Source organism: Rana temporaria, chromosome 3 (assembly GCF_905171775.1).
Source record: "Rana temporaria chromosome 3, aRanTem1.1, whole genome shotgun sequence".
NCBI lineage: Eukaryota > Metazoa > Chordata > Amphibia > Anura > Ranidae > Rana > Rana temporaria.
Window position 1 is genome coordinate 355555002 of NC_053491.1, and position 14840 is coordinate 355569841.

At 46.4% G+C, this 14840-nt stretch overlaps 1 protein-coding gene across 1 annotated transcript in view; it reads left to right on the forward strand.

Moving 5' to 3' along the window:
- The window catches only part of LOC120932663 (dihydrofolate reductase-like), a 42915-nt gene that overhangs the window by 8086 nt on the left and 19989 nt on the right, over positions 1-14840 (forward strand). Inside the window, exon 2 of the mRNA XM_040345201.1 lies at positions 6268-6387. The gene's annotated coding sequence lies outside the window, so the exon portion shown is untranslated. The remainder of the gene's footprint in view (positions 1-6267; positions 6388-14840) is intronic.

Here is a 14840-nt window from a genome sequence, read left to right on the forward strand (position 1 = left end):
ACTACACTGACCAGACTCCACTGACCACACTACACTGACCACTGAGACCACACTACACTGACCACTGAGACCATACTACACTGACCACTGAGACCAGACTACACTGACCAGACTACACTGACCAGACTACACTGACCAGACTACACTGACCACACTACACTGACCACACTACACTGACCACACTACACTGACCACTGAGACCAGACTACACTGACCACTGAGACCAGACTACACTGACCACTGAGACCAGACTACACTGACCAGACTACACTGGTCTCAGTGGTCAGTGTAGTCTGGTCAGTGGAGTCTGGTCTCAGTGGTCAGTGTAGTCTGGTCTCAGTGGTCAGTGTAGTCTGGTCTCAGTGGTCAGTGTAGTCTGGTCTCAGTGGAGTCTGGTCTCAGTGGTCAGTGGAGTCTGGTCTCAGTGGTCAGTGGAGTCTGTGGTCTCAGTGGAGTCTGTGGTCTCAGTGGTCAGTGGAGTCTGGTCAGACTACACTGACCAGACTCCACTGACCACACTACACTGACCACTGACCAGACTCCACTGACCACTGAGACCAGACTCCACTGACCACTGAGACCAGACTCCACTGACCACTGAGACCAGACTCCACTGACCACTGAGACCAGACTCCACTGACCACTGAGACCAGACTCCACTGACCACTGAGACCAGACTACACTGACCACTGAGACCAGACTACACTGACCACTGAGACCAGACTACACTGACCACTGAGACCAGACTACACTGACCACTGAGACCAGACTACACTGACCACTGAGACCAGACTACACTGACCACTGACCAGACTACACTGACCACTGAGACCAGACTACACTGACCACTGAGACCAGACTACACTGACCACTGAGACCAGACTACACTGACCACTGAGACCATACTACACTGACCACACTACACTGACCACTGAGACCAGACTACACTGACCACTGAGACCAGACTACACTGACCACTGACCAGACTACACTGACCACTGACCAGACTAAACTGACCACTGAGACCAGACTACACTGACCACTGACCAGACTACACTGACCACTGAGACCAGACTACACTGACCACTGACCAGACTACACTGACCACTGACCAGACTACACTGACCACTGAGACCAGACTACACTGACCACTGACCAGACTACACTGACCACTGAGACCATACTACACTGACCACTGAGACCAGACTACACTGACCACTGAGACCAGACTCCACTGACCACTGAGACCAGACTCCACTGACCGGTGACCTGACTACACTGACCTCACTACACTGACCCCTGACCTCACTACACTGACCTACATACACAATCACTGGGTGACCTACCTCGTGGTACAGATGCAGCCAGGACTCGAGGAGGTTCGGGAGCCGATCAGCGATGTGGGGTGCAGGCAGCGCTGTCAGGAGCCGAGGAGGAGAGCCGCATCATGGCGCGCCGGGCGGCATTGTAATTGCCGCCTTCTCAGCTTGCAGGCAGCGCATGGGTCCGGCCATGCGTGGCGTGACGCGTCATCACGTCCCGGCTGCGGATTTGTCCACTGTGATGTCCATCATAACAGCACAGCGCGCCTATGATGGACATCTCACACTGGCCAATCCTGGGATCGCGGGCGGGACCGTGATGCGTCCGTCGCACTCGCACGGCAAGTCTGCTGACAAGCAGCACTGTCTGCACTTGACAAAGATAAAAGTTTTCCCTGGCCCGACGATTCGGGGCTAATAATGTTATATTAAACGGCCGAGACTCTGGGCTTTTCGGGGTACCATTCGGGGCTTCAGCCCACCAAGCCCCGCCCTAACAACGCCCCTGAAAGATAACTCCACACAGTAATGCGAGGCTTTCTCCCTGGTGTGGAGTGTCATGCTCGCCCCCTCCCTTGGACTACAGGAGAGTCAGGATGCCCACTAACACGCAGCTCCTCTATCTGCAACGTAGAGAGCGTCCTGACTCTCCTGTAGTTGTACCTTTTCAACCCCTTTAATACAGACTTACTGGTATGGTAGAGATGTGGTAGCAGTGGCGGAATTATAGGGGTCGCTGAGGTCGCCATGGCGACCGGGCCCCTTGCTGTAGGGGGCCCTCGAGGGCCCCCTGTATACAGTGCTTTGATACACGAGAATCGGAGACGAGCTCCCGTTCCCAGGCCGAGCTGTAATCGGCACTGTGCGGGGAGCTCGTCACATTCATTACAAAGTGAAAGCACATTGAGTGCTCTTTGTCTCCCCCTACAGTGCAGTACCCGGCAGGAAGAGCTGCTAAGGTAAGTCTGCCATTGTTTATCTACTGTGTGTGTGTGTGACGTCCTTTATATAAAAACTTCCACTTTATGTGTTGCATAGCATGGTTAGAGGCAGCAACTTCTTGTCAAGAACAATGCAAGTTACAAACCCAGCAGTGTTTGTGAAGCCAGCCAGACCTGCTGCCAGTGTTAAATGTGCCCCCTGGTAACTTCATAAACAAGCAGTCATTTCCAGGACAAGTGAAACTGGCCAAATCTCCTGGATCAAGCTCCCTTTTCTGGAATAAAACATACCACCATATAAAAAGAGTAGCATTATCAAGTTCCACTATTTGCAAGGCTGTACATCCATGGTCCAATGCATTCTGCTTAGTGTGACCGTTTCCAAAAAGGTACACAGGGAGCCTGTGTGTAAACTATAGGTAGGACATTGGAAAGCATAAAATATAGAACATTTTGTGTGTTCATGTGTGTGTGTGTGTGTGTGTGTTCGTGTGTGTGTGTTCATGCGTGTGTGTTCGTGTTCATGCGTGTGTGTGTGTGTTCATGCGTGTGTGTGTGTGTTCATGTGTGTGTGTTCATGTGCATATGTATGTATGCGAGTGTGCATGCCATATGTGTATGAATGTGTGTGTGCATGTGAACATGTATGTATGTGAGTGTGCATGTATGTGTTAGTGGCGGTGCGTCCATAAGAGCGCAGGGCATCGCCCCCCTCTCTCCAGCCACCCCCTGGCTGCGTTTGATGGCACAGTGGCTGCGTTTGATGGCACAGTGGTTGCATTTGATGGGCACAATGACTACATTTGATGGGCACAGTGTCTGCATTTGATGGGCACAGTGGCTGCATTTGATGGGCACAGTGGCTGCATTTGATGGGCACAGTGTCTGCATTTGATGGGCACAGTGGCTGCATTTGATGGGCACAGTGGCTGCATTTGATGGGCACAGTGGCTGCATTTGATGGGCACAGTGGCTGCGTTTGATGGCACAGTGGCTGCATTTGATGGGCACAGTGGCTGCTTTTGATGGGCACAGTGGCTGCTTTTGATGGGCACAGTGAGACTGCAATTTTTTTTTTTTAAAGAATTTTTCAGTTTGCTTGCACCCCCCCCCCCCAAATGTTGAGCACCAGCCACCACTGGTTTATATATGTGTGCATATGTGCATTTATATATATGTATTTAAACAGTGTATGTGTATGTATGTGTGTTTACATGACCCCCTATACTGTATGTGTACAATCAGAACCGATTTTTTATTTATTTTTTGCTTGTTCATAGTACCAGCAAAAAAATGCTCTTCCACTGAAAAGCAATCCATGTTCAGATCGCTTTTCAGAGGCATTTGACAGCTGGTAAAGAGGCAATGTGTTGCCTCCTGACTGCCTGTTTTAACCCCTTAGGCCGTGTACAGACGACCAAACATGTACGATGAAAGCGGTCCGCCGGACCGTTTTCAGCGTACATGTCTGCCCGGGGATTTCTGTATGGTGGCTGTACTCACCATCATACAGAAATCCGCGCGTAAACAATACGCGGGGCGTGGCTGCCAGTTCAATGCTTCCACGCATGCGTCAAAGTCATTCGACGCATGCGAGGGATGGCGGGCGCTCGGACATGTACGGTAGGTCTGTACAGACGACCGTACATGTCCGAGCGGGCAGGATTCCAGCGGGCTGTTTTAAAACAAGTCCAGAAATATTTGCCCGCTGGAAAAAGGCCCGGCGGGCAAATGTTTGCTGGAATCCTGCCCGCTCGGGCCTACACACGACCGAACATGTCTGCTGAAACTGATCCGCGGACCAGTTTCAGCAGACATGTTCGGTTGTGTGTACGGGGCCTTAAATGCATCATCGCTAAGCTGCAATGCACACAGTTGCAGGGTGGTTGCATTGCAGCCCCATTCACCTAGGGCAGTGATGGCAAACCTTGGCACCCCAGATGTTTTGGAACTACATTTCCCATGATGCTCATGCACTCTGCAGTGTAGGTGAGCATCATGGGAAATGTAGTTCCAAAACATCTGGGTTGCCAAGGTTCACCTTCACTGACCTAAGAGTATACTTCAAGTGTGCCCTGGCTGGAAAAATATTGAGAAACACTGGCATAGAGGAACCAATCTCTCCATTTTCCTCCTGCAGCCGCTGAATGCCTGCGGGAGGGAGAGGAGGAGAAGCAGGGGGAATGGAGAAATCGGTTCCTTTATATGCAACCACCCACTAGCAACCGGGTCCTGTTGTTCCGCCACCGAGCTCGTAGAAAAGAGCCCTGTCCAGGGGGGTCAGGGGGGCCCTTCATGGTTTCTTGCATCGGGGCCCTGCATTTACTGAGCAAAGTAAGGGTGGGTTTATAACCCTCCCATCAACTCTGGCACGTCCGTGGCAAGTTCTTGCGGTATATGGGTTCCTCTGGAGTTGATGTGATACTCTCAGGCTATCACTGCTGCTACTTTACAAAGAGAGGAAAGCAGAATAATGCCGCGTACACACGATTGTTTTTTGGCATGAAAAAAAACGACGCTTTTAAAAACGTCATTTAAAATAGTCGTGTGTGGGCTTCACATCGTTTTTCGGCTTCTGAAAAACGACCAAAAAAAATTCGAACATGCTGCATTTTTTAACATCGTTTTTAAAAATGTTGTTTTTCGGGTTGTAAAAAATGATCGTGTGTGGGCAAAAACAACAATTAAACCCGCGCATGCCCAGAAGCAAGTTATGAGACGGGAGCGCTCGTTCTGGTAAAAATACCATTCATAATGGAGTAAGCACATTCATCACGCTGTAACAGACAAAAAAGCGCGAATCGTCTTTTACTAACAAGGAATCAGCTAAAAGCAGCCCAAAGGCGAATAGAACTTCCCCTTTAGAGTGTCGTCGTACGTGTTGTACGTCACCGCGCTTTGTTCATCATTTTTCAAAAACGATGGTGTGTGGGCAACATCGTTTTTAATGATGAAGTTGGAAAAACATCGTTTTTTGGACATGCTGGAAAACATCGTTTTTTTTCATGCCGAAAAACGATCGTGTGTACGCGGCATAAGACTTCCTCTACTCAGTTCTCTAGTTATTACTCTAAAGTCTTTTAGGCTTGCGCCGTCCTATCTTAGGTTGCAATATTGAGGCTGGCCGCTAGGTGGCGCTTCCATTGCGGTCGGCGTAGAATATGTAAATTAGTAGATACGCCGATTCACAAACGTACGCCCGGCCGCCGCAGTACATTTACGCCGTTTCCGTTAGGCATTATCAGGCCTAAAGTTATTCCATCTATTAGATGGAATAGTAATATTAAAGTATGGCCGCCGTTCCCGCTTCGAGTTTCGAAATTTTTACGTCGTTTGCGTAAGTCGTCCGCGAATAGCGATTTACGTTGTTTACGTCCACGTCAAAATCATTAGGCCCGTGCGGCGTAGTTAGCTGCAATGCACACTGGGAAATGTAGGCACCCGGCGCATGCGCAGTTAAAAAAAACAAACAAAAATGTAAGGTCAAGCCCCATTAACATAAAACACGCCCCCTTACACACATTTGAATTAGGTGCCCTTACGCCCGCCCACTTTAGGCTACGCCGCCGTAACTTAACAGGCAAGTACATTGTGAATCATGTACTTGCCTAGCTAACTTACGGCGGCGTAGCCTAAACACGCTAAGCTACGCCGCCGCAAGTTTAGGCCAATGTACCTGAATCTACCTATTTGTGCCAGTACCTGGCTACATGTGTATTCACATTTAATCCCAGAGCTCAGCTTTAGATTTTTGGTTTCAGTTAGTCATATTTTATTTATTGTTTGTGATATTTTAGTTTTGCTTTTTTTTTTTTCTGCAGCTGAACCAGTTTATCAACTCAGAAGCATGAAAAAAAATGTAATTTAGGGACTAGCATTTCATCATAACTTTGAAACAGGACACAGATTTCTTCCCTTTAAGCATTAAAATGTGCAGCCTTAAAAAAAAAAAAAAGCTATTTTTTTGTGACTAAACTCCGCCCATTCCCTTTTTATTCATTCAGTGTGTTTGGATCCCGGCATCTGCGCTCTGTCAGCAGCCTGCAAGCCTGTAAACAAGCAGCATCAACATATCATCTGCTCTGTATTGTCTTCCTGGAAACCAGTTCCAGCCTCTCCTGCAGGTACGTAATTTCCTCTGTAAAAGAATGTATTCTTGTTTTCATTTGATTTCCAGAATGCAGATGTTTTAGCAATTATTGCCTAATTAAGTGGCTGTTACGCCATTAACTGAAGCAAAGGGCGATGCACGCAGAGCACAGCAATGTGACGCAACCAATCAGAATTCATATTTTATTGTACTAACAGTGATAAAGTGGAACCGCATAAGTTGTATTTTTTATTTTTTTTGCCTTTTTTATAGCACTGATCGCTATATAAATGTGAATGGTCCCAAAATTGTGTCAAAAGTGTCCGATATGTCCGCCGCAATATCGCAGGCCTGACAAAACAAGTCCAACAGCCTCAACCACCAAAATTTCCAGGTCATACACAATGACCCCACAAACAATGCCTGTGACAGAACAGAGGGGGCACCCCTTGCATGCTTTTGTAATAAATGTGTGACTAATCCATTCAAGGATTAGTTCATGCAAAACTGATATTTCAGGTTTTGAAAACCATTGAAGTGTTAAACCAATAGACAGTTACATATGCAGTTATTTTTGCAGAGTTCCTGGTTCTGCACACCTGTTGTGGCTATTAGGGGGTTCTACATGCAACAAAAAAACGCAAGAAAAATGCACAAAAACACATATCGCCAAATGCACTTGGCTCAGTATTCTGTCATACAAGAATTTTCGTAACTTTAGTAACCTATTGGATTTCGATATGAGACTAGCATGCAAAAAGAAACAGACGATCATTAACCACTTCATTACTGGGCACTTAAACCCCCTTCCTGCCCAGACCAATTTTCAGCTTTCAGCGCTGACGCATTTTGAATGACAATTACGCGGTCATACAATGCTGTACCCAAATTATATTTTTATTATTTTTTTTTCCACAAATAGAGCTTTCTTTTGGTGGTATTTGATCACCTCTGCGGTTTTTATTTTTTGCGCTATATACAAAAAAAGACAGAAAATTTCGAAAAAAACACAATTTTTTACTTTTTGTTATAATAATATCCCACATTTTTTAAAATTTTCCTTGGTTTAGGCCAAAACATATTCTTCTACATATTTTTGTTAAAAAAATCGCAATAAGCTTATATTGATTGGTTTGCGCAAAAGTTATAGCGCCTACAAAATAGGGGATAGATTTATGATTTTTTGATTTTTTTTACTACTAATGGCGGCAATCTGCGATTTTTTTGTCAGGCCTGCGATATTGCGGCGGACATATCGGACACTTTTGATACAATTTTGGGACCATTCACATTTATATAGCGATCAGTGCTATAAAAATGCACTAATTACTGTATAAATGTGACTGGCAGGGAAGGGGTTAACACCAGGGGTGAGGAAGGGGTTAAATGTATTCCCTGGGTGTGTTCTAACTGTGTGTGGAGGGGGACTGACTGGGGGAGGTGACCGATGCTGTGTCCCTATGTACAAGGGACACAGCATCGGTCTCCTCTCTCCTTGACAGGACGTGGAGCTCTGTGTTTACACACAGAGCTCCACGTCCCTGCTGTCACCGCCGATCGCGGGAATCTGGCGGACATCGCGGCCGCCAGGCACGCGCATCGGCTTCCCAGCGATGCGCCGGGCACAGTGTTTCCCCGCTGCGCGCCCCCAGTGGCGCGCTCGGGGAATGTAAATAGCAGGACGTCCAGGGACGTCCACCTGGCACTTGAGAGCCGCGCTGTGGACAATAAGTGGATATTCTTATTGTGTGTACCAGGCATTACTATACCATAGGTATGGAGGAGCAGTGTCGTCACTGTAGGACAAGACTGCAGAACACCTCCGCCTCTCCTCACCACCATAACATAAGGAGGAGGTTCAGTATTCTGATGAATGAACTGGACAGGGCTGATAATATTACCTAAAGAGGGAGTAAACCCTGAGTTTACTTACTCTTTAAGATTTAATGCAACAAAGGCAGAGTTTGTAGAGAAATAAAACAGGGGATGGTATATGTATTGCAGAGATACTGCATATCTATCTATCTATCTATCTATCTATCTATCTATCTATCTATCTATCTATCTATCTATCTATCTATCTATATACAGTATATATATATTTTGTCAGATGTACTGTACATTTTAACCATATTTTTTTGTAAATAACTTTTTACACAATATTAGATCAGATAGATTCATCTAAATGACACTCATATAGCTTGTATATCGTTGTTGCAAGTCTTTGGTGCACATGCCAACCATACCGCATCTACAAAACCTGAAATATGAGTCTTTGGATGGACTGACTTTGCTCAGAAATCTGTTGACAAATATTATTTCAGTGACAGTTTCCTTTTATAAAGCACACCCAGTGTTCACATGAATTGATAATGAAATTGTCGATTACATAAATGCACTTTATACACGCAACATCCTTGCACATAGAAGAGTGCAAGCCCTATTCTGACCTGATATAACAAGATTGCTGTATTTGTACCCTGTCACTGTGCAGTACAACATGTACTGAGACTTTTTAAGTATGTTTTGTTTAATAATTCAAAATGTATAAAATACCTTTAGTGTTTCCCTCTGCTTAAAGCGGGGGGTTCACCCCAAAAAAATGTTTCTAACATTACATTGAGCTGAGTTGTGATAATGACATTATGCTGACCTTTTTAATCTTATTGCCGTACATGCCGTTTTATCTATAGTTTCACAGCGGCTTCCGGGTATGTAATCTGCGGGACTGGGCGTTTATATTCACATGCTAATCGATTGACATGCTTCCGACCGGCGCATACAGTGCGCCACAAGTTGCCGAAAGAAGCCGAACGTCAGTGCGCAGGCGCCGTATAGAGCCGCTGTATGCACCGGTCGGAAGCATGTCAATCAATAAGCATGTGAATAGGAATGCCCAGTCCCGCAGATTACATACCCGGAAGCCGCAGTGAAAATATAGATAAAACGGTATGTACAGCAATAAAATTAAAAAGGTCAGCATAATGTCATTCTCACAACTCGGCTCAATGTAATGTTATAATTTTTTTTTTGGGTGAACACTCGCTTTAAGACTGCAGAGAAATGTATGTGAATGGAGGAAGGGCCAGTCACATGACTTTGGCAAATCACATGACCTATCTCTTCTTTTTTTCTGTTCATTTTATTGCTCTCTGCTTGCTTTAGAGTCCTGAAGCAAGCAGAGCACAATGCACATGTGTAACACACACCACTGTTTTTTGTAAATGTGGCTTTTTTCTTTTTAAAGCATTGATATGGTTGTATTAAAGCAATACCATATCAATCTATCCAATGAAAAAGCCCAGGCAAAGATCCAGCTGATTCTCGACGCGGGACTTTCAATGGCTCAGGTAAGTAAAACTGGGGGGCTGGGGGCCGGTAATTTGCAGATGTTTTTTCACCTTAATACATAGGATGCATTAAGGTGAAAAAACAGGAAGGTTTACAACCCCTTTGAGAGGGGCACAAGAACAGGACCAGGCCAATTGAATGGAGCTCCTGTAACCCTTGGGAGACATTTTAAGACCACTGCACCCTTAAAAATCATCTATCACCTTCCCTTACTGAATCCAATGAATTTTGCCAAGATGGTGACATTTTGCTAACATTTTTCCATTTTAGGGAAAATTTGGGGAAAATGTTAACTCAGTTTTGCTCACCCTATTCATTAAAATTAGAGAGGGCAGATATGAGAAGGCACTGTGCTGTGAAAAATGCTATCATCTCATTATGCTATGTAACGCTCACACCCGCAGGAACACACAGTTTAAAGTCCCTACGGTCTTTTCCTGAAGTTGCACCTGCAGCAAGGCACACACAGTCACAGTCAATCATTTGGCTCAATGAACAGTCTATTTTCTGATGCTTTATTGCAAAACTTGAACTTGGATAGGAGTGAGGTAACTGTGGGTTACTCCAGTAACTTTCACAGCAACTTAAGGACACTAATCTTCCTTTAAATATACCAAGCAAAGGCCTTGCACAAGCAGTTAGTGAACTGAGCTATACCAGGACTCCAGACACAATTCTTCCTTTTGAGCAATGCTGAATCTAGCACCTGAGGGATAGCAGCAGAACACATTCTGAAAGATCTCTCGCTCCATTCTGTGCTCACTAATGTCCTTGGATAGTTGTACGCCTCTTTCCAATATCTTCTAAAAACCAGGCCAGATCCCTAGATGAAAGTCTCTCAGTCAGCTCCAGCAACTTTAAGCAGAATAGCCCCCCCCCCAGCTAGCCTAGCTAGGACCCCAATGAGCAGCAGACACATGGCAAGCATTCCAGGAGGGCAGCAGTCCTCCGGGCCAGAATAAGGACCCCTCTGCTCCAGGTCTTAGAGTATTTGCACTCTTTCCCAGCCACCATCTGGGCACCTCTCCCCAGGGATTGACCAGGGATGCATATGACTCTCCCAGACCACTATCTTCCAGAACCTTTGCAGACAGACAAGGGGAAGCAGTCAACCTTGCAGCCTGTGAAACATGGAACAGACCAAAACAATCACATTGAGCTCAACTGATTATAGTGAGCCAGGAACTAAATTTACCTAACCTAGAACCTAGGAGCCCACTACAGCTATAAAGCCACATACCACATTAGGGGTGATAGATTACAGGAGTAAACCTGGCTCTACACCTAACTATCTTATTGCATATTTTCTAGAGTTACCACCATGTAGGTAGTACAAAAGCTTACCTAACTGAATATAAATTGAACAGACTGTTTGATTGCATGTTTTTATAGCAAAAGAAGCTCTATCTACAAAACTTTGCTTCAAATCTAATGGCTTGTTCACACTTGACTACATTTCTATCGCTCAACAAATGCTCCTATAGAATTTGTATGGCGTTAGTATGGGCGTCAGACAGGCATCAATGAGCTTTAGTATGGGCATTAGACTGGCTTTTTACAAGCATTAATGAGTTAAAAATGCTCCCCAAACGCCCTATGGGCAGTTTTAAAGCATTTGACTAAATGCTTATTCCATTACAGTAAATGAACAAATCTTAAAGCTGCTCCACAACTGCCTGCCAGAACATTTGGAAAGCGTTACCATTGACTTGAATAGGAGGCGTTGAAAGGCTTCAAATGCCTCCCAACTCAACACGAGGCTTCAATTTTGAAGCGATGCGCACTAACGCTTAGTGTGAACAGCACTATATGCTGTCTATTGTATCTTGTGAATAGGCTTTGAGGGACCTTTTTTTTTTTTCAAATAACAATTTTTATTTTGTAAAGTTCAGTAAAAACAGAATAGCAGTACAAATATATAAAAAGATACAAAAGTATAATGATAAGTGCTTGTGCATGTCCAAAGTTTGCCCAGCGCAGGAGAGGGGAGGGACAAACACCCTCACTCTCCATCGCCGGTCCTTCCACCAATAGTGGAGACATCTCAGAGAGTTCAAGTGGCACAGGACTGTACAACAGTAGCATCACAGTAAATTGTACAATCAGAAACATCCAAAAGTAATTGAGAATCAGAGAGAGAGAGGAGAAAGAGGGGGAAGAGAAAAGAAGGCAGACTAGAAAGGTTCAACCTCCACATTTGCATTCCAGAGAAGATTGTTAGGATGCACCGATGCTAGCCAAATTTTTTCTACATCCGTCCATTTATTATAAGACCTCTGGGGGAACCAGGACACTATCGCCCGCAGCTGGGCAGCTTGGTAGTATTTAACCAGGTCGGGCAATGCCAGGCCCCCTTCAGTCCGTGACGCCGTCATGACCGAACGTGGGACCCTGTGGCGCTTGTAGTTCCACACATAGTGGAGGAGGTCGGCTTGCAGCGTGCGCAAATGGGCGTAGGGGACAGGGATGGGGAGAGTCTGGAAGAGGTACAACAGTTTAGGGAGAATAACCATTTTAATAGCCGCTATCCGGCCTAGGAGAGATATCTGATAGGTTTTCCATTTGTGGATCAGCTCCCTGATTGACTTATACAGAGGTGGGAGGTTGGCCTGGTACATGGAGGCAAAGGCCGGGGTTAGGTGAACCCCCAGGAGGCGATCAGCCGGTTGAAGCCGAGGAATGCCTGCCTGGTCAAGATATTGTGCCATTCTGTCAAGCAGGTCAGGAGAGGGGGGATTGTGGGGTATCTCCGGCCTATTGTGCAAATCTGTGTAGAATTCTGCGAATGCGTCTGCTATGCCTTGGGGGTGGGACAAAGTGTTACCCAATTTATCCTGTACCTGGTGTGGGGTGGAGGCGAGCGCGTGATCTGCCAGTTTCCTCGCTAATAGTGCTTGTGCCTTATTGCCCTTGTTGTAGTACACCTGCCGCAGATGGATCAGTGCCTTCTCAACGTGACCTAACGCGAGATCCCTAAGCGTCGACCATACATGGGCAATGCGATTTTGGCGGACTTAGCGTCCCTCTTAAGGGCCGAGGAAAGGGCCAAGCAGCGCCCTCTGATCACCGTTTTGTGGGCCGCCCAGAGTGTAGCAGTGGAGACGTCAGGCGTGTCATTCTCGTTAAAGTAAAACTGTAGGGTAGACTCTAATTCGGTCCTCAAGGGGGCTTGTTTCAGTAGGAAGTCATTCAGTCGCAGGTTACAGTGCCTACAGCTGGGGGCGCTAAGGTTGAGTGTCAAAGTAATGGGGGCATGGTCGGACCAGGAGATGGGCAGTATCCGTGCAGAGTCGGTGGAACATAGTGTGGTATTGTTAACCATGAAGTAATTTATTCATGAGTGGGTACGATGGGGGGCCGAGTAGAAGGTGTACTGGTGATCGCCCGGGTGGAGAGCCCGCCAGGCGTCAAATAGAGCATGCTTTTTCGTAAGTTGGCAAAAAAGCTTGGAGTCCCCTAGGGCTCTGGGCTGGGAAGCACAGGGGCTCACCACTAGACGATCGCAGGTCACAGATTGGGAGAGGTTGAAGTCACCCCCAATTACCAGTAGGTCATGGGGGGAATGGGCCAGGCGAGCAAGGACCCGGCCCAAAAAGTGGTGTTGGTTAGTAGCGTAGAGGGTGCAAAAGGTTATTTCTCGCGTGTACCAGAATCCGTAGGATAATGAACTGGCCCAGGGGGTCAATGTAGGAGGCAGTGCAGGTGAAAGGGGTGCCACGCTTAAATAGTATTGCGACCCCCACCCGTTTACGCAGAATGAAAGCCTGGTAGATTTGAGGGTATTGTCTGGAAGCAAATGTGAAGGAGTCCCCCTTAGAAAAGTGAGTTTCCTGTACCATGATGACCTCTGCCCCTGACTGCTTAAATTCCCTAAGTGCTAGATGTCTTTTCCTGTTAGAGTTAAGGCAGTGAACATTTAATGACATTAACTTAGCCATTGTGTGGGGTGGGGTGTACGTCAGTCATACTTAGCTGAATTTGTAGATGTTGAGTCCTGGTCTGGGAGGGTGGCTGGAGGGGTCGCAAAGTCGACGGCCACCGAAGTCCTCACAGGGATCCAGTCTGCAAAGGAAAGAGAAAGAGGGGACCTGAAAAGAAAGAGAGAAATGAGAACAAAAGAACACATAGCAGGTATAGCAGCAAACAACAATAGTTCCTTAAAGACCACCCGACCAGGGAGTCCAAAAATTTGGGTCGGGGGGGCAGAGGGGTGATGTGGAGAAACTCCACAAGGGGGGCTGGGGAGAAAGGAACTCTCAGGCAACAAACCATGGGGGGGGGGGGTTAGCAACCAGAGAGTCAACCTCAGCGGGGTCTCATCTGAGACGTGCCGTTGTGCGAATCAGGGGTAAAGCAAAGGCAACCGGGGGAAAAAAAAGGTGCAACAAGTGGAGCCCTGGGCCGTTTAGACAAGGGAACCCTCTGCCAGACCAGTGGTGGTGGGGGGGGGGGGGGGCGGAGTGGCCACCACGTCCCATTCTGGGAGTTGAGGGACGGGGATGCCCAGCGTGTCACAAAAGGCATCTAAATCTTCGGGGCAGCGTAGAGTAGCGGACGTCCCCTGGTGTCTGGCGGACAGGCTGAAGGGGAATCCCCATCTGTAGACAAGTTAATTCCAAGTGGACTATAAGACGGTATGTACAGCGAAAAAAATTAAAAAATGCCAGCATACTGTACATGTCGGAAGTATGCTGGACTTAATGGTATATAGATGTTTTAGGGTGAATCTCCGCTTTAATGAAGGCACAACATTTAGCAACTTATTGCTACACTTAGAGGCGCCTCTCTTCTCTTTTATTCCCTGTAAAAAACATGCTTTAATATACAAGTGCTTTGGATTACAAGCATGTTTCTGAAACAAATTATGCTTGCAAACCAAGGTTTTACTGTATATTGCTTTACATAATGCTTTATTTATTGCTGGGCCAATGTAATAATCCAACTTCACTGTCCAAACTGTGCACAGTGCCACTCATTGTTATTCCTTCGGCCATTGCGTGCTGCCAGTAAATCTTGCTGTAGATAATTCACTCAATTAGACAAGCACTCACCAGACCATAAGACCCCTTAATTTAATAAGTGGGTCAGTTGTGTTTATTGTTGCTCCAGAGGCCACAATCACCATTCATATGGTTT